Source organism: Perognathus longimembris, chromosome 3 (assembly GCF_023159225.1).
Source record: "Perognathus longimembris pacificus isolate PPM17 chromosome 3, ASM2315922v1, whole genome shotgun sequence".
Classification (NCBI taxonomy): domain Eukaryota; kingdom Metazoa; phylum Chordata; class Mammalia; order Rodentia; family Heteromyidae; genus Perognathus; species Perognathus longimembris.
The window spans coordinates 9,347,308-9,374,165 of NC_063163.1; the positions used below are offsets into that span (position 1 = coordinate 9,347,308).

The 26,858-nt window shown below is 45.6% G+C and overlaps 1 protein-coding gene across 4 annotated transcripts in view; it reads right to left on the reverse strand.

Annotated features, from left to right (window-relative positions):
• The window catches only part of Mbnl2 (muscleblind like splicing regulator 2), a 145,565-nt gene extending 123,878 nt beyond the window's left edge, over positions 1-21,687 (reverse strand). For 2 of the 4 annotated variants that reach the window (XM_048341168.1, XM_048341169.1), the window contains exon 1: positions 21,365-21,685. The gene's annotated coding sequence lies outside the window, so the exon portion shown is untranslated. Of the gene's footprint in view, positions 1-21,364 lie in introns of all 4 variants that reach the window. The other 2 variants (XM_048341165.1, XM_048341166.1) reach the window with 2 other exon arrangements.
• Between the last annotated feature and the right edge of the window lie 5,171 nt (positions 21,688-26,858).

Genomic DNA, 26,858 nt, shown 5'->3' on the forward strand with positions numbered 1-26,858 from the left:
TTGCTCCGTCTAAGCTCTTTTAAGACTATTAGGCGTCTCCACCCCCTACCACTGGGACTCTTGAGACTGAGGAAATTCCATTTATTATGCTAAATGAGAACATATTAGGGTACAGCTCTTCTACTGTACCGTAATGTCCTAGGGGGATGGGAAAGTCTCAGGGATCTCCTGTGGCCTAGGCACTATGCTGTGTCCTGCAAAATCAAATGCTTGTGTCAAGATTATATATCATACAGATGATGGCAGGTAATCCCAGGGTTACAATAATAATGCTGTTATTGTCTAGTTGAGGGTGTTGGAGCTAAAACCCCTCCAGCTTAGTCAAGGTGCCGGATCTGCACCTGGAAACACTTGGAAACCAAGAAGGTCCTTATCCCTGTAATCCTAGCTACTCAGAATCCTAGCTACTCTGAGGAAGGAAGTTTGAAGACAGCCTAGGGCAGCCAAATCCTGGAGATTCTTATCTCCAATTAACCAGCAAAAAGCAGGAAGTAGAGGTGTGGCTCAAGTGACAAAGCAGCAGCCTTGAGCAAAAAAGCCATGCAAGGCCTCGAGTTGAAGCCCTAGTACTGGCACACAATTTTTAAAAATAATCTTATTTGGAAAAAAAAAATAGAACGCTCTTGCAATGAGGTAGCCCTGCAGGGGGAGAAACTCCAGTCTTTGATGGAGCTGAAGGAATTGGTGCAATTGGCTAAAAAGAGAATAAGATAATCAAACCAAGTGCCTGCCTTCTACTTTTTCCTGGAGCCAAACACAAAAGGAGGGCCTAAGGAATCATTTTTTGTGTGTGTGTCCCAAGATCCATTTTGTAACAGAAGTTTCTGGGGGTCTAGAAATGTGCACTGGATTTGCTAAAAATCCTATCCATCTCCTTGTGGCTGGCCCTGGGTACAGGGGACAAACACCTTCTCTGGGTTGTAGGCACAGGTCCAGCCTTCCCGGTAGCTTTGGGAGGCATCGGAAGTGTCATGAGTCAGGCAATTTCCTTTGCACGGAACCCCATGTGAGCACACAATAAGAGCTCATTTCCTCCCATTGGCTTTTGTTGAGCAGTTTCCTTTGATATAAAGGTATTCCACTCTCCTTCACAGTTATCTAAATCCAGGTATCCTCCAAAAGTCAATGCCACCTCTACTCTACTTGCAATCATTCAACTGGCCTAACTTGGATTAGCCCTCTGTTTGCCTCTCTCTGTCTGTCTCTCTCTCATTCTCCATTAAACAGATGTCTAGGTTCCAATTCAAATGAGGTTAATGTCCAGTCTCTCCATGGATGTTAGCTATGCACCCTTCGGTATGTGTATGTGCATAGGTGTGTGTGGGTGTGCGTGTGTGTGCGTGCGCGCGCATGCGCGTGCTTCTTATGCCTACATCTGTCTATATCTGTCTCAACTTCTTGGTTTGATTGCTGGCTCTCAATCATTTTGGCTTTGCTTCCCTAACATAGCATCAGGGAACTGGGCACACAGACTTTAATCAATGTTGTCAGAAGGTGAGGGTGACTCATAATAGAATGGAGGATTTGCAGATGTATTTTGACTAGGAAACATTTGAAATCTTTCTCAATTTAGAATTGAACCTGAGACTTTTCGATCCTGGAGACATTGCCCATTTCATGACCTCTTCTAATTGTGTGTGTGTGTGTGTGTGCTCACCACTACTGGGGCTTGGACTGATGGCCTGTGTGCTGTCTCTTAGCTTTCTTGTTCAGAACTGGCATTCTATCAGTTAAGCAACAGCTCCACTTCCGCTTTTTGCTGTTTAATTGGGGAAAAGAGTTTCATGGGCTGCCTTTGAACTGTGATCCTCCGTTCTCAGCCTCCTGAATAGCCAGGATTACAGATGTGAACCACCAACACTCAGCACATCTTCTAGTTTTTTTAATTTCTTTTTCACTTTCCTGTTCTTATTTCTTTCTCCTTGTGTGCTGTTCAAATGGGCTTCACACTATACTTCATTTCCCTTATTTGTGTGTGACCCAAATTGCAAGATCCAGAGCTGTATCAGACACCTAACTTGTGAACAGTCTTTCTGCCGTAGCTGGGTTCTCAGTGGGATAAGAAAACATAATACACTGCCATCTTCTAACACAGGCCACAGTCACCGATCCCGGAAGGAAAGGGAACTTGCTTACACAGAACGCCTGGAAGCATCCTTGCTTACTGGTTCTTTGGTAACAAAGACACTGTTTGACCTTTCTGTGGGAACAAAGGGCCAGAATTGACTGGCAGGTGTCATGGGAGTATTTCTGGATCCCTCAGAAAATTCTTCCACCCAGGTATTCATTCATTCATCTCCAAAAGTTTAAGTTCAGGAGTTGGGTCCTTGTATGATCCAATTCCCATCTGCTTGAAAAACCTAAAAACAATCTGCCTGAGTGAAGACAGAATCCATTTTTTTTTTCTGTGCCAGAACAGCTCAAGGCCTGGCTCAGTAGGGAGCTAGTTCTCGGGCTCCATTTCCACACATGCACTATGAAACACTTTCCAAATGTAGCCTACCACTCTGGGTTTGGTTTCCCCAAAGCAACTGCATTTCAATCATCCTGGAAATACTAGGATTTCTTTAGTCTAGGAGAGCACGTGCTAGCGTCTCACCATTCTGACCAAGTGTAAAAACTCCCAAAAGTCTAGCACACATTTCTCTTTCTAGAATATAAAGCCTTCTCCATTCTTCTGAAAGAACAATAAGGCCTTTCTTTGTGAGTAACAAAGCTTGAGGAATGTGCAGAAATCATCCCATTAAAGTCTCTGCTCTTTCTGGAATTGCATGGACGGCCTGTAACTTAGACTGTAGGTTATTCTCCAAGAGTTTCATGCCATTCCAGAAAACGTATCTTAACTATTTAGGCAGTATTTGTATTCTTGGCAATCTAGAAAGTCCTTTAGGTAAGTGATCTCGTTTCATCCTAATCATCACCCCAAGAAATGGGTGTTGTTACTTCATGTTAAAGATGAGAAACCTGAAGTTAAACCAGTTATTCTGAAGTTGTACATCTAAACCTGTAGCGGAGCCAGAAATTGTATGTGAGGTTTCAATGGTCTCTGAGCCTGTATGCCAAGAGGTCTGTGAATAATTTGCGTCTCAATTATTGGGTGTTCTCAGAATACATGTAGATTCCTGAGCCCCACCCCAGACATCCCAAGTTAGAATTTTTAGAAGAAGCCAAGAAATCTGTGGGATTTTTTTTTTAAACAACATTTTTCATGCATTTGAATAGCCAACAGGACCAATTTTTATAGTCACTCAGTGGTAAGAAAGCTATGGCCAGAAAACACTTCTTTCTTCTTCTGGAGTGACATGGGATGAAGCGAGGGTAGAACAGATATGTGACCTTGTCCTACTGCTGCAGGGCTTACCTGGCCTTGACTGTGGATGGGCTCGCCTCTTATTTAGTTTTCAAGTGGCCCCTCAAGGGCAAAGAAATAGGTCAATCCATTTTGTGAGACGTGCTGTACATTTTGTACAGCTGAGCAAAGCCAGAAGTATCAATCTAATAGCAATTAGGAACTTAGAACTTAACGTAGGACATTTCAGATAACTCTCAATTCATGTCTGTCTGTTGTCTGTCCCCTCTCCCTCCCTCTCTCTCTCTCTTTCTCTCTCTCTCTCTCTCTCTCTCTCTCTCTCTCTCTCTCTCTCTCTCTTATTGCCTTCATCAGCCAAACATCTCCTGAAATTTAAATAAAACACAATCCCTAGTTGCAGGGTTGGGCTGAACTAAGCTGGCCTCTCTTCTTATGAAGCACGGCTTCATAGGAATGTCTATGCACTCATGGGAAAACACATTCTGTTTCTATCATAATGGAAAATTCTGGCACTAACTGGGTAGATGATGAACTATGAATTTCTGTGAGTATGACTCATAGCTAATAATCATCTATAGAAATGTCTGTCTCAATAATAAAGCACTTCAGTCATTCCACTGTATCCCATAAACATTCACCGAGTATCAACTACTGACCCAACCTTGGCTCAATTTTAGAATGTGTGTAAATTGCTACAATAAGGAGACAGTCAAAAGTATTTCAGCTGGGTGCTGGTGGCTCATGCCTCTAATTTGAGCTACCCAGGAGGCTGAGATCTGAGGATCATGGTTCAAAGCCAGCCCTGGTAGGTAAGTTGTGAGACTCTTATCTTCAATTAACCACCAGAAAACCAGAAGTGGAGCTGTGGCTCAAATTGGTAGAATGCTAGCCTTGAACAATAGAGCTCAGGGACAGTGCTCAGACCCAGGCCCTGAGTTCAAGCCCCACAAGTGACAAAAAAAAAAAGTATTTCATATGTGATCTCATCCATAGTAATCTATTTTGTTCATAAAGGTGAGAGTATTGGGCTCATCAATGATCACTTGCTGAAACCCATGGAATGAAGCAAAAAGCTAAGGAAAATAATAAGATAAAAGAAATACAGCAAAAGGCATCCTATATAGTGCTAGTCACTGTAGCACTTCAGAAAGGGACATGGTTGCTGTGCTATAGTTAAGCCTATAATGACACAAAGCTCACCTTTAATTAGCAATGGAGATCAGCACGGTCAACTGGGCTCACATCCCTACAATGATTCTAAAGAAAGAAAAAAACTGCGGTTCTCTGGGAACTTCTCAGAGAAGCACTTAGACTTTAGCTTACCATCTTCCTTCAAATGTGTCTGATTCTTCCCACCTTTCTTGTCATGACGGGATCAAACCTATTTTCATAAATGTTCACACAATGTGGCCTCGCCTCCAACATTCCTGGTAGCTGCTTGGAGTTCAGAGCAGCACCCCGTACCAGCTACCAACGAGGTGCACCTTTCCCTCGTACACAAACCAGCTCATCATTGCCCTGTTCCCTTCCCTCTTTCTACTATGAATCCTTCACTTGCCGGAGAGATTCCATGTCCTTTGCACGGGTTTTCCTTCCAGCTCTCCAGTACCTGGGATGTCTATCGAGCACTCCTCCGAATGTATTCTCCCTAAGGTCAGGCTGCTGCTTTTAGTTTCCACATGCTTTGGGTATAGCCCAGTCTTTATCTTTACTGAACTTGAGAATCTAGCCAATTATTTTTCATTATTGTCTTCGTAAGACTCTCTAATCTAGGAGATTTCGAAGAGCCAAATCCCTTCTTGCAATCACTGAGAAAAGCTTCAAGGCCCAGATACCTGTACCAAGGTGCCCTCTTTGAAGTGCTGTCCATCTTGGATCTTTACACCAGCGAAAGTGTGTCTAGGATACTCCTTTAAATGTAAAGATTCCTGGAGGCTGTGTCCTCAACCATTTTCTATTTTACTTGCTTCCTTGGCTATCTCAGTTCCTTTTGTCATCTGAGTATCAGTCCTGTGTGGATGAATGTCAGGTTCTGTAGGCCACAAAGCCTATCTTGGGCTTCCTAAAGGACATTCCAACTTCCTTTAACCTCCCAGTGAGTGGAATCACCCTCCCATATGCTCCTGTGAGCAGCACCACTCATGTTTTTGGTACCTAAGTGTCTCCAGTCCACTCTGCCTTGCTCTCTCTGACTTGGCCTCCATAAACCCTTGCCCACACTCTTCTCAGTAAGCTGTCCCTGTACGAGTACAACACATCTTGCCTGATTGTCACTGCTTCTAGGGTAACTCTTGTCTGTAGGACTCACCTGAGTCCTGCAATTCTTCGGTCTCAACTGTGCTCATAGAATTATCTCCCTGAAGTGATATCCAGACCCATCTCTTACCTGAGGTAGATCTGCTATGTGAGGATGGAACTCCACAGGGGTGGTGTTCAAGGCCATTGGCAATTTATTCCATGCCAAGTGTTCCTGGACTACAACCTTCATGCTGTAGAAAGGCCTGCATGGGTGCTTCCCCAGCTCATACATTGCTATCTGCCTCATGTCGGATGCTCTCTCCTCCAGGAAGCCTTCTATGCCTCATGTGAGTGACAGTTATCTCCTCATTGGCACCTTTGACCTCCCTCATGGCGTGCGTCGTCATCTCCAACATGGAGATTTATAACTTACATCTCACCTTGGAGTATACATACCAGGAAGGAAAATAAAATGGAAGACTTCAGAAATATTTCTTTCTCGCTGTATTTTTATATGATACTTTCCTTCTGCAAATGTTTCCACAGTCAAGAAAAATAAAATTCATCACCTATAGAAGCACTTGCCCTGATACAGAATGTCAAAATTAAAGGGACAACATCATTAGTCCAGCCTATTAACAACGAGGCCTTCCCTGTGGGCTAGGCAACCCAAGTATTTTTGTTTCACTAAATCATCACAAAAATTCTATGACCATCCCTATTTGGTCAAAGGAGAGAGAGTCACAAGGTCCAGGTCAGTGTGCATGGGTTTTGGATTCTTGCCACCACCCTTAGACACCCTGATTTATTTTCTGAGATCTCTACTCCCTGGACTTAAAATGGACTAACAGGTACCTGGGCTACCCAGAAAGAAAGGAGAAGGAGATCTGATGAGTAGTCACTATACCCTTCCTTCCTGGTCTTAGTCACCAGCTAAGAAAATTCATCTTAGAAACTGAACTTTCATGTGTTTGACTAAAACAAAGGGGCGAAGAAAAGGAGAAAAGGGAAAAGATTCTGCAGAGGATGAAGAAGCGAATGCTACTATCACTCTGTTATCTAACACTGACAATCCCTTCCTTCTCAAGTTTTAGGGTTAAACATTTACATTTCAATGACCCCACTGGTCTAAGCTAGGATTGGGGGGGGGGGGGGAGAATGTCCTTCAGAGGTCTATTAGTGAATCCCTGAAGTTCTTGGTCTCCAGAAGGCCTATTTCTGGAAGCCCAAAGGGCTAAGAGAGATGAGGAAGAGAAAGCTTGGGGTACAGGAGACCTTGCTGTGAGCTTTCTCTTTAGTTTACAATACCAGTGCAAGACTAGATAGACAGATATAATATATATTATATTATATGTATATTTGAAGAAAGAAAAGAGTGAGTTGGAGGCATGGTTCAGGGTGGTAAGAGTGCCAGCCAATTCTGATCTCGGACTAAAAGAAGGAAGAAAGGGAGGGAGGGAGGGAGGGAGGGAGGGAGGGAGGGAAGGAGGGAAGGAGGGAAGGAGGGAGGGAGGTGAGAAAGAAAGGGAAAGGGAAGGAAGAAAGAAGAGGAAAGAGAAAGGAAGGGAGGGAAGGGAAGGGAAGGGAAGGGAAGGGAAGGGAAGGGAAGGGAAGGGAAGGGAAGGGAAGGGAAGGGAAGGGAAGGGAAGGGAAGGGAAAGGAAAGGAAGGGAAGGGAAGGACAAAGCCACAAATCCTGTGTCTGTTCAGTGGATTTCCATTGTGCATGCTGCACTTAGGTTAAGAAACAGGAGATTCACAGAAGCCTGGGAGTCTCTCGGGGGGGCCCCCACGGGTGACCATGCCGTGGCAGACCCCCTCAGTGGCCTTCCAGGATTGTGTGTACTCTCCTTTATTCCCTCCTTTGAGAAGCCTGCTCTGGTAGCGATCGCCATTTCAAAACAGGAGGAAAATGTGTCAGGGGAGGAGCAGTTCTGTGTGTAGGAAAGAAGTGTTTTTAATTTTCAGTCTTGCAAAGTGAGGGAAGAAGGAATATGAGCCGGGGGGGGGGGGTGGGGGGAATAAGTCCATCAATGCTGTCCTTATTCAGCTCCCCGGGTGGAGGCGGCAGGGCTTCCTGCCACATGCCATTTTGAAGAAGGACACAGGCAGCACCCCTCCTTGCCTTTCTCGCCTTCCCCAGCCCCGCCTGGTCAGCCGGGGTCCCTCTGTGGCCTGTGACTCTGAGGGGTACGGCTAGGTAGACAGGCATTACTTAACGGCAGCCTGCTCTCTAGCGAGAAGCTCGATAGGGTGTTGAACATATGGTTTTCATTTTTCTTGTGTGTGTTTTTTCCCCTGTTCTGTTTTTAGCCAGTGAGTAAGATGGAGTAGCATAGGCCTCGCTCTAGGCTTCGCCGGGGCTGGGTTGGACCTAAGCGGAATGGGAAATTCATTGCCGGGCCCTAAGCTCTTCCCTCCACCCCCACCCTCATCCGGAAGGCAGCACAGAGGGCGAGGCTGCCGAGCCCACGGTCTTAGCATCGGCGCCCCTCTACGGAGCTGACCAGGCACACGTGCGGGCCACAGGAGCACCTCGCCTCCCGTCTTGGCACTGATGGATCCATGTGGAAGGAAGAGATCACAGCGTCTGCGACACAACTCAATTCACTCAAGACGCAGCACATACCTGCCTACAGGGACTGGTTTCCACAGCGAGGTCCTCCATCAGGGTTCTGGGAGACCCACCCTCCTCTCGGTGACCTTTTCTGATCAATTGTGTCGTGTGGTTTGGGTTTGACGACATATATTTTACTCTGCAGTGGGTGTGGAGGGGGAGGGGTATCCACGAGCCTCAGGACCCAGCTAGGAAACAGGCAGTTCTCATTAGAAGGGCAAATTTTCAGCATGGCGGACCAATGGTGAGATTTGCAGGGCATAAAGAAAACTAGCAGTAGGGAAGGAAAGGGAGGCTGAGGGATGGGTAGAAAGGAGGGGGGGAGGAGAGAGAAGAGATAGGGTGAGAGCAAGCCAGGGAGAGGGAGAGAGAGAGAGAGAGAGAGAGAGAGAGAGAGAGAGAGAGAGAGAGAGAGAGCTCCAAGTATGTGACTAAGTCAGAGCCTAAGGACCTTCGGGTTACATATCAACCTAAGGATTTTCTTCAGCAACCTCTGGAAGCTCATCTCAAAGCTTGTCTGAAAGGCATGTGGGAGCAGGTTCCAGCTAGCTGGAGATGAACACCTGGCCCCCCTAGCAGAGAGATGTTGGGCCCCCTCCCCCCTGCCCTTCCCCCTTTCTTTGCTCAGGGGTGGGCCCAGGCAGGGCTGGGGGGGGGGGGGAAGCCTGCCCTGTTTGTCTGCAGGAAGCAGAGCAGGTGAGCGCAGCCTGCTTCATTCATTCCTTTGGTGACCTTGGCACCGGTTGGTGGCGAGGGGGGCGGGGTCTAAGCTGCGGATGACAGGGACCTGAGCAGCACAGAGGCGCTCAGGAGGCCTGGGAGCCACTGAGCAGCAGAGCTCCATGTGCTGCAAAACACACAGCGAAAGAAGCCTAAGATGTGCATTTTACGTCTGTGCAATTAACTTGGTTATTTAAGTTGAAATGAGTCAGTCTCTCTATATAAACCTTTCTATCTCTATTATATCTCTCTACATTTCTCCATCACCTATCTGTCTATCATCTGTCTATACAGTCATCTAAACCTTGGTCTATCTGACACCTATCTATCACACTTGGGGTGATTTTGCAAAAACCCAATGTCTAACATCTGAGCAGGTACCTGGGGGGCGGGGGGGGGGGAGGGACAGCCGCCTCACACTGGTGCTGGTGCGGGTTTGGAAGCACCCCTCTTCTTTGTGGTTGGTGTCCCTCCCACTTCACCTCCCATCGTCGGCTGTTCCCAGGGAGCAGAGATAGGAAAATGGAGAACACGGCCCCTCTCTTTATCGTTGGTCAGCCACTGTCCAACAGGAGTCAACCGCAGACGAGAAGCTCAAAGTGTGTGGGGCTGTGTGAATGAGATGATCGTATCCCCAATAAGGGAGCTATCACAGGGGTCCCGTCGACGGGAGCCGGGCAGCCTCAGCTGGGTGGAGGGCTCACCTGTGGAGATGGGCTAAGTGGAGGTTCAGCAGAAGAGTGAGGAAGGGAGGCCGTGGGGTGCTAGCAGCCCTCGTCGCAGCAAGAGGAAGCGTGTTCAAACTGCACGTACACATCGGCTGTTGTCAATGGACACAACAACCCCCCTCCCCATCCCTGAGTACTAACCCCTCCCCCAAGCACTCAGGCAGCAGCCTGGACAGCAAGCAGTTAAAAAAACAAAACAAAAAAAAGACCAGAGCTCCAGGCTGGTCCCAGGGGCCCCCAGGGGCCAGTCCTTTTCACCCGGCCTCTTAATTGCAGCCTGCTAGCACCAGGAAACGTGAAGGCTAGGAGACTGTAGAGATAAGGCTTGTTTTTGTTTCCTGAGGGGATGGTGTTTGTGGTGGCTGCAGGAAGCTGATGGTGCAGGGCTCAAATGAGGGGTTTCCTGAGGTGGGATCAAGCATCCTGTCTAGCCTGGTGCGAGGAGCCCCTAGAACCACTGGCATCTACATCGCGACGTGGAGTCAGAATGCGAGGTGCAGACTCAGATGCTGAAGGAAGGAGAGTGCGGGTCATCCGGAGCAGCAAAGGCTGCTGGGAGAGAATCGGGAACAGGAAGCAGACAGAAAGGTATGTGCTCTCCAGGGGTATGGAGGAAACACATTGTACGGGAGAGGAAGGAGCGGACGAGGAGCGGGGTGGCCAAGAATTCTCTCTGGGAAAGCAAAGTCAGGGCAGCACAAGGCATCTCTCGCTTGAGGATGCCTTGGAGTTGAGAATGGAGCCTTTGTCTTTGACACGTCTTATAAGCTGGGTCCCACTAGGGTGGGTTGTATTCCGCGTACGCACACAAGAGTCAAAAGCTACAAAATGGCTGCGCTCCAGGGCTAATGCCTGTCATCCTAGCTACACAGGAGGCGGAGGTCTGAGGACTGCAGTTCAAAGCCAGCCTGAGCAGAAAAGTCCGTAAGACTCTTATCTTCAATTAACCACCAAAAAGTCAGCAGTGGAGCTGTGGCTCAAGTCATAAGAGTACTAGCCTTCTGCACCCACAAAAAAAAAAGCTCAGGTACAGTGCCCAGGTCCAGAGTTTAACTCCCAGGATTGGCACACACATACGCAAAGGTCAATAAATAACCAGCAAATCAGAATAAAGAACAGTCCCTTCGTGAGAAGGACCTCCTGACTAAACAGAACTCCTGCCTCAACAGGCTGCCAGTAATTGTTCATTTCCCTTCTATCTCTTCCATGTCTGTTCTGATCTAACTACTGAGCATTGTAGCTGTGCAGGTTTTCCTAAAGCAAGCCTCAAGTGAGCCCTGCTTGCAGCATGACCTGGGCAAGCCACTGGTTCTCTCCTCTCCCAGCGCCGGGATTGCTTCCTGAAGCGTCTTCACCAAATTGACGGACAGAAAGCTCTCGGCAGAGGACTTGCTATACAGTAGGCGCTCAATAAACTCAATAAACATTTCCTCTATTTCATTCGTAAAAGGTCAATTAAGAATGTATAAACCCCTCGGCCATCTGTGAATGGGCATCTGGGCAGGGGAGACTTCCTCCAAATCAGCTTAGCTCCACTCCCGGTGCTAGGAAAGAAGGGGCCACCTGGGAACACAGGAAGGACGGACAGAGGCACGAAATACAAGACTTAGGAGAGATGGTGCTGTGTCTTCAATAAGGCCCAGGCATTTGATAGCTGTCTCTCCTAGTGATACATTCATTTATACAACCTGACTTTCAACCTACCATTTTTGATCCAGTGCAATGTGAATGGCCCATAACCCGCCCTCTATCCTTTACCTAGCTAGTGGCAGAATGAGGAGAGAAAAAGTGTGATCTACATCCGAAGAGGACGAATGCCTTTGTTAGCGCTCCCTGCGCTCATTCACAGGAGCTAGGAGATCTGAAATGGGCACATTCAAATTTGGGTTCTAGTTCTTTGACCCATCTAGGAAAAAAAAAAAAAAGAAAAAAAAAGAAAACCAGGGCTAATTTCCAGAGCACCTGTTTCTTAAAGTGGAAAAAGAAAACTCTCTGCCGCTGATCTGTAAACACTTCGACTTCCCTAGAGGTGGTAACCACATTTCTTGGGGGAATTTGTGAGTCTGTTCCACAGAGATGCCAGACACTTTGGGCACAGGAGACTTTTCCACAGACAGCTGTGTGTCGCTGCAGAGCTGTTTCACACCACAGAAGTCCCTGCCTGCCTTGACACTTTTGCCTGCAGCCAGGTTGGTGCACGGATGGTGGGTGACGGCTGTAGCTCCACGGGGAAGCTGAATGGCCTGCGTGAAGATGGAAGGCTGGCCAGAGCTGTGTGCAAGCTCTTCACGGGCTCCATCCCGAGCCCCGTCTGTCATCTGCTCCTGCTTTCATTTCTGCTCTCCATCTTTGGGGAGCTTATTAGCAAAGCAGAGACTTAGCCCCACCCAGGCCAACTGAATCGGAATCTACATCATTAATGAGGTCCCCAGGTGATTTGCAGGCACATGAAAGTTCCAGAAATGCTGTCCTGCTTTAGTCTCTGGAGGCATCTGCTGGGAGGGCATCAAACCACTTGCAAACTTCCCAAGTCTGCTCTCACTCATGCTGACGGTCTGTTCTCTTCACAGTAATCCTTATGGCAGGGGTCAATTGAGATCACCAAGAAAAATGGAATCCCAGGGTCTTTAAGAACAGACTGACCAGAATTTAGAAATATTTCCTATCAGTCTAGAATGACTGTCCTAGTCAGTAACATCCCGCTAGATACAGATTAGGAAAGACAGAGGCAGAAGTATTGATGACTGTTGGTTTTTTAATGCTCTCTCCTTGGTTGGCCATGAGGATCTACTTTAGAAAACATCGCCCATCGAGGCAGAAGAAACAGCCACAAACGTTCCCTCAGCCACTCAATATTCTGTGGCTCTAAAAATTATCCCGAGCCAGGGTTTGCCTCCAGGAGGAATAAACGCAGGAGGCCGTTCTGTTCCCACGGGATCTTGAAGCTTTCATAGTATGACTTATTTTAAGACCAACACATGTGTGCATTTTTGTGGTTCTTTGTTGTCCTGATTCTTTGCTAGTTCACTTCATTCCTTCAAGCACAAGACTCAACCTGGATCACCTGCCAGCCTCTCTTTCTGCTCCCTTCTTCCACGTGACTGTGGCCATCCAGAGCTACAACTGTGGCTTCAAGTTGGCTGTGTCTCAGGATTATATTGGCAGCCTGGAGTCTCGGCTGCTTTCCATCCCACATTGTCAGAAGTCCCCAAGATATCTGCACTTAGCTGTCCCACCATGCCCCAAACGAAAAACTTACCTTACCCTTCCTTCTCTGACCTAACTTTCATTGGTTGGTCCTCCATTTTGATCACGGCACCATCAGTATCTCTTCTGAGAGAGAGGGATGATGTCACTTGGCTTTTCTGAGCTCTCACCAGCGCTATGCTTTTCCTTGTGCACCTATCCTTTCCCCTTCATACCTCCTTCCTCATCCACTGCCTTTCCAACACTGTGCCTGGAAGATTCCAAAAGTCTCTTAGTCAATAGATGCTGTAATCACTAACCCTATCTAATACGTCTGGGTTGGCTCTTAATCAAGCATTAGACTTATGCTGTAGATAATGACATGACACTCTGCCACATGACTCTTCACTTCCCTGATTCCAGAACCTTCATGAAGCCTTATTTCTTACTGTCCCCTAATATGGAGTCCTTTTTCTCAAGGTCAGATTTCTTCACTAGCCTGTAGGTGATATTACATCGTTCCTCTTTCCTGAAAGTTTGACCATTGGCCTTTTCAAACTTTTTGATCACACATCTATATCAGAAACATAGTTTTGCAGACATAATCACGAGTTATTTATAAATGGTATACTTGCATCATAATACTAACATGTCTTGCACATCAAACATACATGAAAATTGACATTTTAAAAGGATGAGCTAAATAATATATAAGATATATGTTCAACTGTTACCTTCCCAGTGGATAATCTTGCTAGACGTTTCACGCTAGAAAAGCTGGTCTAAACAAAACACATCCAGTGAGAGGGAGTAGCTTTTCTGCCATTAGCTCTCTATTAATCTAACCAAAAACGGAGCTCTCCTTTCCTAAAGTCTTGGAACATTAAAATTATAGTACTAAATCATTTATGTAATATATGCTTCACCAATACTTTCAGTTTGATTAATTGAAGCTTGCATTTAGGATGCCAGAAATTTATAGATTTTTAGAATAGTTCAATCTCTTAATTAAACACATTAGTGTCTTCCCAAACTCACTGGGCTGGGCTCTATTCAACTATGCAACATTCATTGCAAGAAAACTCCAGGTTAGACCACAGTGTAACTTTATTAGCTTATAAAATATCACATGAATGAGATTCCCACAGCCCTCAGAACTAACTTTTCTACTTTTTGCCTAATAAGACCTTTAGCCTAATGCTTATCCACACTTAAATTCAGTTTTCACTTAATTTATAAAACAGAGGGTAGGTGATTTTATAAACATTAAAAGACATAGTAAGCACAAAACCTGACATAGCAGATACAAATGAGATGTCTTTCATCACTATTATACTCAGTATTAAGATATGAACTATTTAGGCACTTAGTGGCTCACACTTGTAATATGAGCTAGCTATTCAGGAGGCTGAGACCTGAGGAGCCCAAACAAACCCCATCTATTCTTATCTCCAATTAACTAGCAAGACACCAGAAGGAGAGGTGTGGCTTAAGTGGTAGAGTGCTAGCCTTAAGCAAAAAAGCTAAGGAAGAGCACCCAGGCCCTGAGTTCGAGCCCCAGTACAGACATACAAACAAAAAAAAATGCAAAACAGTAAGTGGTACTGCAGCTCAAAGTTGTAGAACACTAGCTTGAAGAAAAAAGCTCAAGACAGCACCCAGGCCCTGCGTGCAAGCCCCATGATGGACAAAAAGAAAAGAAGAAAAATGAAGTATGTTTATAAAAACAAAACACAAAACAATATAAGCACACACACACATAGTCATGCATATATGGATTACATAGTTATGCAACTATGCATATATTATATATAATTATGTAATTATATATGTATATAGTTTTATATACATTTATATATATATATATCTTTCTAAAGTAATTCATCTCCCTTTTCCAGCTTGAGCTCCCCTTTCTTTTTACAAATGAATTATTTTAATCTTTTTTTTTGGCCCGTCATGGGTCTTGAACTCGCAGTCTGTGCACTGTTCCTGAGCTCTTCTGCTCATGACTAGTGATCTACCATTTTGAGCCATAGCACCACTTCTGGTTTTCTGGTGGTTAATTGGAAATAAGAGTCTCACGAGGACTGTCCTTGCCTGTGCTGGCATCGAACCTTGATCCACAGCCCAGCTAGGATTACGGGTGTGAGACACCAGCACCCTGCTTTATTTTAATCTTCTTAATTTTATTTGTTCTGCTAAAACTATGCTGTTGCTTACCTATATATAGGGCTTAGGACTCTCGTGGGTCTGAGTGTAGGCAGTTACTGGGCCAACCATTAGCTGTGGACTGCACAAAATATGTTACTGAATGAATCTTTCTGAGCTTTTTTCCTTGTGTCAGCCCACTGGGAATCACACTGACTCTGGGGGGTTCTCCTGCCCTTCTAAGGATCAACTACATGGTGAAGCTCCTGGCTTACAGGACGTGCATCTACTTGTTCATTTCTCCCCTGCCTTTCTGCATGCTTAAGAGAATGTAGTGAGATGCTATCTGGGGAACGTGGAAGGCTTTGAATGGGGGTTTCCTAGCTGACTGGTGCTTTCCAGGTCTTCGGGCCATTTACAACCATTCAGGACTGTTTTTCAAGTACCACACTGCTGTATGCTTGGGTTGGGGTTCAGAGCTTAGCATTCAAAGCTGGGACTCCATCTCTTTTTCTGGCTGTCCTTTGGCTTCGAGTCTGCAGTGGCTGCCTGAATGACAAGCTGTCCTTTAGAGCACTTGGGGGAAAGAGATGGCGACATGCACAAAAATTCAAGTCAATTAATCGCTAAAAAAGAAAAGAAAATCAGCAAATAAAAGTTTACAAATCGGGGTGATAACCAGGAGATTTCCCTCGGTGTCCCTTTGCCCTAATTTTAGGCCTCATACTTTTTAATTCTCTGTTTGAACTGTTAATTGAGATAATGCCAGTGAAAGCCCTTTGTGAAGTGGAAGGAGCCACACATATGTTAATTACCCTTCTGTAGACATGTGTGTGCTCAACCATTCTTATCTTGTTTGTAATAGCTCCCCTCCCCGCCTCTGTGGATTGTAAAGGCTCAGCCACAGTCAGTGGTCTTTTAGAAAGTCCGGCCTCCTCTCTTTCCTCTGGGGCACTTCACTATCCCCAAAGCTCTTCCATAAAAACCAGCTTGCCTTAGATACTCCTAATCTCAGCCTCACTCCACAGTTTGCTGGAAGCCAGGACTCCAAACTGTTGGTTTTGTTTTTATTTGGGGTTTTGTTTGTTTTGGTGCTGGTACTGGGACCAGAAAAACTCAGGGCCTCAGACTCTCACTTGGCCTTTGAGCTCAAGGCATGGGGCCATACTTCTCTCTACTCCAGTCCCAAATTTGTCTGCTGGAGCTGGCTTGGATCCTGAGATCTCATTCTCCTGAGCAGCGGGAGCTACCATAGCTTGGCTCAGAAAAGAAATTTTTTTTTTTTTTTAAAAGCAGGGCTACCTCCTCAGGCTTCCCTCTCCAGCTCTTTCCAGACCCTCTCCCTTCATTTCGCAACTTACCTTTGAAGATGGATGTTAATTCAGATTTTAGTAGGGAAAAGAATCCAAAAGCAATACCAACCAGACAATCCATTTCTAAAAGGAACGCAGCTTTCAAAACAAAAGCAGAAATAAACCCCAGCAAGCAAGTATAATCCTTGAGAGCCAGGCATCAGGTTTCTTGCCTGGATAGGGACAGTGAAGCTAATTACACCAGAAGCTGTGGGTCGCAAGCTACACTGGGGCTCGGAATAGGAGAAACTCTGAGATTTCCTTTTGTTGACTGACTGCTGTTTAAGACTTCATAAATTCACGAGTCCTTCGTTACTGGAGGGCTGAAACAAACGCTGCTTGCTGATTGACATACACCGATTGCCACCAATGGCCTGAAGTCCTTAGGATTTTTCTATCATCCTCACTCATCCACCACTAACCTCACGTGTCTATATGTTTTGTGTGTGTGTGTGTGTGTGTGCAATGCTGAGGCTCAACTTCAGGCTTTGTGCTCTTACTTGACTAGTTTCTCCCCACTCAGATCTGGTGCTGCATTGTTTGAGCACACCTCTCTACTTCCAGCTTTTTGGTGATTAACTGGAGATAAGAGTCCCATGGACTTTTCTGTCTGCGATGGCTTTGAACCTCCATCCTCGGGTCTCAGCCTCATGAGTAGCTAGAGTTACAGGCATGAGCCTCTCAGATTCTGTACACTTTTGACACAACACGTACAAGGTGAAACTGATACTAGCTCAAACGACGTTACCAAGATCTCGGAAAAGCAAAAATTTTGTCCCCTGTATGTTTGTGCACACACACAAGGCCAGGTGCTAGGTAACTGGGTATTTTAAGCAAATAGCAAGAGCTAGCCCGAGGGGTGTTTAACCAACACTTGTTGATTGATTGGTGGGGCATGCTGACTGAGTAGGCCTTAGACAATGGATTCTTTGTCCAAACACTAAGGTACATTGTTGAGCCCATTTTTATTACCAAGCAGGGTTTTTTTTCCTGCCATATTGAGGGGGGATTGCCAGCAGAAAAGTCCACCGCCCCCAGAGCTCAGATCCACAAAAGGAAGCCTAGGGCCTTAACTTTCACACCTGTTTTCACTCTCAATGGCGGAGGTAAGAGCCAGGAGTCCATAAATACCCCACAGTGAAGGGCCTAGGCCAGCCACAAACCCAGCTAGGTATCCCCTCTGCCGACTAGGACCATTCCCACGGCTGCAAGAACAGTGTGTATACATTTTCAAGAAGAAAAACAAAAAGGAAACTGAGAATGGTGATGGAGAAAAATAACATTGTAAATGATTTACCAAGCTCGGCTAGGCCTTCCTGCTTCTTTGTCCCAAGAGGCTTTCTTCAGATGCATAAAATATCAAGTTCCATATTCGACATAGCACTGGACACCCAATTCAGTAGATGCTTCCAGAAAGAATGCTTGGGCTCCTGACCTTCCCCTCCTGTCTGCACCTTCTTCTCTTTCCTCGCTAGGCTTCAGGCGGGGCCACCGCAGCTTTTGTGAAAAGAGACATATTCCTTTTCCTGGCTCTTAAGGGCTCTGTGCTGACATGGTCTGACTTTTGACCTTCCGTTTTTTTCATGACTTTGAAGTTCGGACTTGCCGCCCTTTCTAGAACTTCCACTGGCTACCTACCTGCCTCCTAGTTGCCAGGTTTTTCTACCTGGCATGAGAATGGTAGGGTTTTCTGATTTTACTAGTTTTTTTTGGTGGTGGTGGTGGTGGTGGTGGTGGTGGTGGTGGTGTGTGTGTGTGTGTGCGCTGGAGCTTGAACTCAGGGCGTTGTCCTTTAAGGTTTTTCACTCTAGGCGAGCATTTCACCACTTGAGCTACAGCTCTACTTCCGGTTTCTTTCTTTCTATCTTGTGGTGGTTAAGCGGAGTCTCCCAGCCTTTATTGCCCAGGCTAGCTTTGAATTGCATCCTCACATGACAGCCTCCCGAGCAGCAGGGCCTGACCCTGAGCACCGGGCTGACCTGGCCAGTCCTCCCAAGTCTATTTTCAACAGACTTGTATGTACACCCCTTACACAAACACGTCTCGCATTTATACCATTTTTCATGAACCAAATCCCATACCCCTTGTATGTCCTCCTACGTCCTTCTGTGTTGCTACTCTCTGGCTATTTTGGAAGATATAAACATACCAAATTCACCTTTCTTCCTATCTTCTTCTGGCTCTGGGGAGCAAGAGTATAGGAAGAAAGGAAGAGACAAATGCAAGCAAGATTGACCCTTCCCATTCTACTGCAAGGAATTCTCTGAAGCTCCATATCAAACTCCTCTTCTTCCAATTCTTCCTTGGAATCTTGAGTACCTGATCTTGAATTTCTATGGCGCTCTGAGCGCGGGACTGGCTGGCAGCCATGTGATATTGATTTGTTTTCACCATAGCAACAGCGAATTAAAACAACGAGCAGAGAGAAGGCAGGCTGTTCCTCACAGAAGCTACATGACCAGTAGATTTCACAAGCCTATTTTTCTTGTTTTCTCTCCTCTTCATTCTACTTTCACAAATTTAATCCAAAAGTCAAAGTAAAAATAGGACCAAATGCTTTTCTTGGGCATTCTGAAAGCCTAATATGAGGTTGCTCTGGCTTACGTAGCTTCTAGTATATTAGATTAGATCAATGGAGAAACTGAAAAAACAGTGCCATCATTTCCTTGGAAACTGTATTCATTTGTAAAGGATAAATATCCCTAGAAAATTCCCATGAGCACAGACTGCAGCATTTTCTATATGATTCTGTATCTCGGTACCTCAAGGCACTGTCAACAATTCCATAATACCCAGATTTCATCCCTTTGTACTTTAAACAGCTCACCGTGCCAAGAGTCAAGCAACTTTTTTTTTTTTTGGTACAAGGTCAAGGTCTCCTAAGAAAATGCCAGAATAAGGAGAAGTATAGCAATTAATATTCGGTTCTGCTAGGTGGAAAAATGGAAGGAAGCAGTTGCTTAAGGCTACATAAGTGGTGGGAATTCCCGGGAACTTCAGTGTGTCCTGACCAATTTTTTTTCCCCCCCAAAGGCTCCTTAGTAAACACTAACCTCCATCTATGAGACCAAGCTCACAAGTAGCACCTGTGACAGGTTAACAGCTGGTAGTCTTGTTTTTGATTTCCTGTGGGCCATCTGCCTTAGAACACAGTACTTTATGTATGAAAGCCGCTGTTCCTACCATCACCACCAGCCTTGAACTTGGTGACTTAACCGGGAGCCTAGATAATGGCCCTAGGAAAGTAAGGACCTAGGGGCTGAGTCACACAGGTAACTGACCATACACAATGCACCACACAGGTAACCGACCATACCATGAACCATAGAGGCCACAAAAAAAAGAAAGAAAGAAAGAAAAAAAAGCTGAGCTCAGCTCTCCCCACCGACCGATTCTCATCAGCCAAACCAGAGCCCTGCGGGAAACCTGTGCGGCCCCACAAGTCCAAGATGCCCTATTTCTAAAGGGGAAATCAGTTGTGGATGTACAAAGAACAGACCAGAGTGTAAAGACATCAACTCAAGTCCGGCCAACCGGAGGTTAGCATGTTCCTAGCCAGCATCTAGAGAAATTTTCCTCTCCACCAGCCGAATAAAAAGAACACACAGCAGAAATAGTTGGGGGATGACGTCAGAAGTTCTGGGCTAGTGTCCTGAACTTCTCCTTGAAAGTAAGAACCATGGGTCTGGAAGAATCTACGTGGCATTGCCTTTACTTCAATGAACACCACTGCCCCTCCAAAGCAAGCAGGAAGGATGAAGAAACTTCCTCTTGCGTAGCGATTAGAAGAACGTCCTCTGCCTTTAATTATTTTTTTAACCTTATTGTTCTCCAAATACATATTCTCCAATGAACAATCCCTTTCCACTTAACCTTTATCTTTTAAAGAGACAGTAATGCTTCTTGGAGAACACAGTTGTGGCAGTTTGGAAAAGTCAGATTTTCTTTTTCTTCGCTCCAGTGCTTGCTAACTATTCTAAAAATGTTACACATTTATTGTAAACACATGCTTCCCCCAGAGGCCTAACAAAAAAAGCAGTTTCTTCACGCCTGGCAGAAATTTAAAACGGAAAAGGGCAGAAAGAAATCTTTAACAAATATATCCTTTCCTTCTCCTGGGCCAAGTGTGTTAAAAATAAATCTTCTCCCATCATTTCTCACTGGTGTTTTCTCGACAAGAAAGTTGATAGGGCTGGGCACAGTGAAAACACGGCTTTCAAAGCCAGCCTGCTCTCATTAAATTATTCTGCTGGCTGTGTGTTCTCATTAAAAATGCATACGGATCGGATAATTGCAGTAAGCATTATTAACCCAGCTTTACTTTTGAATATAATGGTGCTACTTCTAAGGTAGAAACAAAGGCTCAGACATGCCAGGAAAAGAAATGTAAACATTCAACTACAGTAACGAAACTTGCCAGAAAGCTACCTCTTAGTCCTTGTTTAAAAATCGTGCTCTTGAAACTCAATTAAAACTGTAGCTTTCTAAAGCCAGGGAGGCCTCTCATTTCCCAGAAACAGATGATATCTTTGTGGCCCACACATTAACTAGATCATTCTGTATAAAGTTGTTGTTTTTTTAAACAACAACAACAACAATCTTTAACTGCCAAGCAGGCTGTTTTCAAATAACAATCAGATCCTTGTAAACTTTACTTACGGCAACCATGGATATTTTCTACAACCGGAAAATAAGAATGTTCTCAAAATTTCAATCCCCCCCCAAGCATGAATAACAATAAAATAATAATAAATGGATTGAGTCTTTAAATTACAAACTCAGCTATAACGCCTCACCCTAAATCCACGGTGTTAAGAGATCTAGTCTTTTTCCTCAAATCAAAATGTTATGTAAAAACACACACACACACAAAAAAAAACCCTCTAGGCTTCCGTGCAAGTATTCCATCTAAATTAGTGGAATCCGGTCTCGCCGGCCTCCCTAAGCCAAGCACATGGAATGCACCATACTGCAGCAAACTCTTTAAACATTCAGGAAAACAGGGGCTGGGGTGGCGGGGTGGGGGGGGGGGGAGGGGGGAGACGGAGGGGGGGTGACTCCCCTACCTTGCTCAGCTCGGGTCCTACTCCTGTGCGGTGACCCCAGGAACATCTGGTAGGATCCAGAGGCCGACGCTTCTTCTCCACTGCATCACCAGGAAGAAATTTCCAGGCCAATCAATAGTTCCCGTCCCCTTGTTTCTTGTACTCTGGAAGAGCCGCCTGCCGTATCTGGAATTTTTTTTTTCCTTTCTTTTTTTTTTTTTTAATTTTTTTTCTTCTTCTCTTTCTTTTTTTTTTCTTTCTTCCTTTTTTTTTTTTTTTTACCTTCAGATGATGAAGCAAAGACAGTCTAAACTCTGTTGCTGTGAAATGCAGCCCTTCCTTCCCGCAGGCCACGCCCCCTCCGCCGCGGCTAGCCAATCCGCGGCCAGCTCGTCAGCCCTCTTCGTCTGCCCCGGGCCCTCATAGGATGACTGACACAGCAACACGGCGCTGGCAGGGTCTGAAAACAGAACATCCATACTGGGCAGAGAGGAATTTCCCCGGCCTCGCCGGGAGGAAGCCGTACGCCGCCGCACCGCGCCGCGCCGCGCCGCGCCGCGCCGCGCCGCACCGAGACAAAGTGGCACGTAACCGGCAGAGCCGGCCCGGGGTGGGGGAGGCGGCGGGAGGGCGGCCCAGCTAGAGGACGAGCCCGCTCCGGAGCTCTGCAAACCACACGCAACTCCGCAGATTCTACGGGGGGGATGGGAGGGGGGGAACCCAGGCTGGACCTGAAACCCAAGTCCCTAGACCATGCCACACCTGTGTGTGTGTGTGTGTGTACACCTATCTCTGCATACCCACATATATATATATATGTCATATCTGTGCAAATCAAGGCAGTATCTGCCATGGAATCCGATCCCTTTAGAACACATCCACACGTCGGATCTCCTAAGCTGCGGGGAGAGAACTGCGCCCCCCCCCGCCCCCAGGCGAAATCAAAACACGCTTCTCGGCCCTGTAGGCTCGCTGTTCTTGCAAGTGGTTATAATTCCTGCAGCCCCGATGGATAACCTTCTAAGTTTCAAGGCCACTGGGGACTTCACTTAGGGAGGGCTGAACAATAACATGGATCCGACCCGCATTTTCCGCCTCTTGGGTTCTTGGCAGGCACTCACCAGAGAGGTTTTAGGTGTGTCTTCGCAGTCTTAGATACCATTGGAGACATCCCACGCCCGGGGGGGGGGGGGGGCGGGGAACCCCACGTTGTCATTCACACACAGGAAGGTGCTTACTGTGGAGACACACAGCCCCCCCCCCACCACCACCATTCCAGAAAAAGAGGTTCCAGAAGCTGCTGGGGTTCCTTGAGATACAGCAAGAAAAGAGAGATGGAAAGGTTAGTGAGGGTTATTTATTTATTTTTTTCCAGTCAATAACATTTCTACATGCTTTGAAAACAAAAAATGAAAAACATATGGCTTTTAGGAAACACAATGAGCGCGCATTTTCCTCCCACTAACCACAACATTTTGAATTTTAAAAAATACATATATGATGATGAGTTTATGACTAGACGGAGGCAGGAACAAAGGACCTAGTCATCTGAAATGTTGGACCGAAACTATTTTTTAATATATAGAAGCAACTGTTTAGTGCATCTGGAAGGAGGTTAATGAGGTGTAATGTTTTTAATTTGCCAATTGCATCTTAAAAACATGTTTCATATGAGGCGCTGGGAATATGGCCTAGTATACATGAAGCCCTGGGTTCTATTCCTCAGCACCGCATATATAGAAAAAGCCGGAAGTGGCGTTGTGGCTCAAGTGGTAGAGTGCTAGCCTTGAGCCAAAAAGAAGCCAGGGACAGTGCTCAGGCTCTGAGTTCAAGCCCCAGGACTGGAAAACAAAACAAAACAAAAAAACATGTTTCATATGAGTAGTGGATTCTTTTCTTCAGTAGAGTACAATGCGTTATTCTCCTTGATTTGTATATGCTCCCATGTAAATCCATCAAAATATGTAACTTTCAGGCTTTCATCTACTGTGATTTTTCTGCAAAGTTAAATTATCTCTGTGATCAAACAAGTAGTCTATACAGGTAGGCACTGGTGGCTCACACCAGTAATCCTAGCTACTCAGGAGGTTGAGATCTGATGATGGTAGTTTGAAGCCAATCCTGGCAGTAAAGTGTGAGACTTTTATCTCCAATTAATCACCCCAAATCGGGAATTTGAACTTTGGCTCAAGTGGCAGACTGCCAGACTTGAGTAAAACAGTTAAGGAACCCAGCCCCTAAATTCAAAGCCCTGGTATGGGCACAAGAAAAAAAAATTATATCAGTACACTTAGACTGCACACAGGTGGGCATTTCCTCTTTCTCATCTCCTTCTGATTCTGCCTTTGATATTCCCATTCCTCTAATATTATACCGGAATCTTTAACCATCTTGGACTCCTATTTCTCATCCCCCGTTCTCACCCAAAGAAATTAAGTATTGTTGATTTTTCCTCTTCAGCTATTCTAAAACTCTGACCTATGATTTGAACAATACAAATGCTAATTAATGGCCTCTGAGACTCAGGCCTTGTCTTTGGGCTTCCCTGTTGCTAAACAGGTTTTTCCAAATCATGTAAAGTCATGTTCTTTTCATGCTCAAACCCTTCCCTCTATAAAATCTAAATTACAGACTTTCAAGGTCCTCCTACTCTGTCCCTCCCCTTCTCGTCAACTTTTCTTTTACTATTTTACTAAGTGAACTTTCAGATGGCTCTGCCCTTACTGCTCCTTCTGGGCCTATTTCTGCCTGGCTCAATCTTTAGAGCTCATTTTCCATCTCCTGTCCTCTGTCCTGTCTTCTCTGATGTTCTCAGGGGCAAGCATGCTGCACTTTCATTGTACCAGACTGTTACCAACTCTCAACAATGTCGCCTTGTGTAGATAGCTTGCCTTGCTTGACCTTCCCATGAGGGAAAACAGTTTGTATCCTACAAGAATTAAGATAATATGCACCAAACATGCATACAGCAGCGCACTAAATGATAGCTGGTCTTTCTACATTGTTTAGGGCATTTAGCAAGATGCCACACACAAAATTGCTGATGATTCCTAGCTCAAGAAATGACATCATACTTATTCAATTGAATAAACTGCAAAAAAAAAAGGTCCATCTCCTCCCTAACCACAATTTGAACTCCATTATTGAAGTCTGTTTAGTTTAATACCTGAATGTTTCCATGTGGTTTGCTTTGTCCCAAATTATTTGTGTGAGCCATCAGTGTCATTTACTTTGATCATTGAATTAATCTTTAGGTGGTCACCCAGACACACATACGTGTTTGGGGGAGGGGGGGTATTTGCTGGCACTGGGGCTTGAATTCAGGCTGGAGACTCTGTCCCTTAGCTTTTTTTCTCAAGGTTAGTGTTCTACTCCTTGAGCCACAGCTCCACTTCCAGCCTCTTAGTGAATAACTGAAGATGAGGCTTTCATGGACTTTCCTACCCATGTTGGTTGGCTTCCAATTGAAATCCTCGGATCTCAGCCTTCTGAGCAGCTAGGATTACAAATGTGAGCTACTGGTACCTGCCTTCCGTTCTATTTTTTTTTTTTTTTTTTTTGCCAGTCCTGGGCCTTGGACTCAGGGCCTGAGCACTGTCCCTGGCTTCTTCCCACTCAAGGCTATCACTCTGCCACTTGAGCCACAGCGCCGCTTCTGGCCGTTTTCTGTATATGTGGTGCTGGGGAATCGAACCTAGGGCCTCGTGTATCCGAGGCAGGCACTTTTGCCACTAGGCTATATCCCCAGCCCCTCCCGTTCTATTCTTGACATGTTAAAGCCCCTTACCTCCTCCACCTAGAACAAGAGTTCAAAAATACAAATTGTTTATTATACTCCTTTGATGGAAACTTTTATTATATACTGAGTTTTGCCCCGCCCTTCAAAAAATAAAGGAGGTTGCAATGTCCTAATCCTAAAGTGATGGTGTTTGGAGACGGTGCTATTGATGAAGTCATGGTGGGGGAGGAGGTCTTCATGATAGACATTAGTGTTCCCTCCCCGTCTTCCTCTCCTATGTAAGGACACATGGAGGATGCAGATGTCTGTGTGCCAGGAAGACAGCCCTGCCCGGCATCTCACCACAGGTGAGATGTCCAGACTCCGGAGTTGGGAGAAAATACATGTACATCGGGTGAGCGTCCCAGTCTCTTGTGACCTGTGAGCCTCTGCCTGAGTTTTGGGCCTAATCAGACGCCATCTTTTCAGTGACCCCCCCCCCCCCCCGACACACACCACCATCCCTGGCCCTCACCTGAGGCCCCCTGTTGTTTTTTCCTCACCACCCTAGAACTTGAGAACTTGCTTCTCAAATGTCAATGTGCATGCGGTTCCCTCAGGGACCTTGTTAAAATGTAGATCCAGTCTACGGTTCCTGGGTGACTACAGAGCTTCTGCTCTTCTAACAAGCTCCCAGGTGATGCAGAGGCTGCTTGCCCGTGGACTTTGCTTCCAGTGTGAGGGTTTTTGGCAGCTGTTGACTTTATCGCTCTTAGGACAGGTGATGGTTCTACCTTAATTGGTCAACTGTTTACTTAGGGCGGCCTTTCCAGCCAGCGTGTTAGCATCAGAAGCCAGCATGGTCTCACTTGCATTTCACCTTTATGTGCCCGGCACAGGAGACATGATGGATGATGAACAAATGCCCAAAGAACGAATCGACTGGTGTGGGGAATAGAGAGCCAAGCTGGATTTTTCCCTTCTTTGTGGTTTCCCCTCCCCCCACCTCGATTCTTCTCCCTCCTCCTCTTCCTTTCTCTTTTCCTTCTTTCATAACTTTCTTGAAAGTGTGAAATTAAAGCTTAATCTTTATTGAGGTCGTAACATGCTAAATAGGAAAAAGAATGGTTGAGAAAACAGAACTATAAGTATCAAGAAGACGGTGGCAAGTGCAGTGGCAAACACTTGTAATCTCAGCACTTTGGAGGCAGAGAGGCAGGAAGATCTTGGGTTCAAGGCCAATCTCACCTACATAGGGAGCTCAAGACCAGTGTGATTTGCATAGCAATATCCTGTCTCAAAAGGCCAAGGGCCAGGGATGGATTTTTAGCAGTATGCTGTTTGACAGTGTATAGGAAGTCCTAGAAAAAGAAAAAGGGAAAGAGTTGTGTCCAAAATAAAGGAAGGGTCCTAGGGAAGGAAGTAAATGACACCTTTGATTTGTCCAAAATGAGCTCTCAGTTGCCTTCCACAGGTTGACGAGTTCTAGGTCTCTAACTCCAACTCCTTTTTCTTGACCTGAATGAACCAAAGAAGCTCAACTTCACCCTATCTCCAACTAAAAGCATTTTCATTGCTATTGTTAGAATGTTTGGCTGAATTAACTTTATTCTATTGAAATACTTTTATGAGCATCCTAGTCCCTGTGAGCAAAGTGACCATACCTTTCTTCTCCACCCATTTATCCTCAGTCCTTCAAACATGCAGTTATGTAACCGGCACTAGATAGTTGAGTAGTTACATGGGTACACTTGAAAATGGCACTAGAAATAAAGTACTTCAAACAAATACAAATCT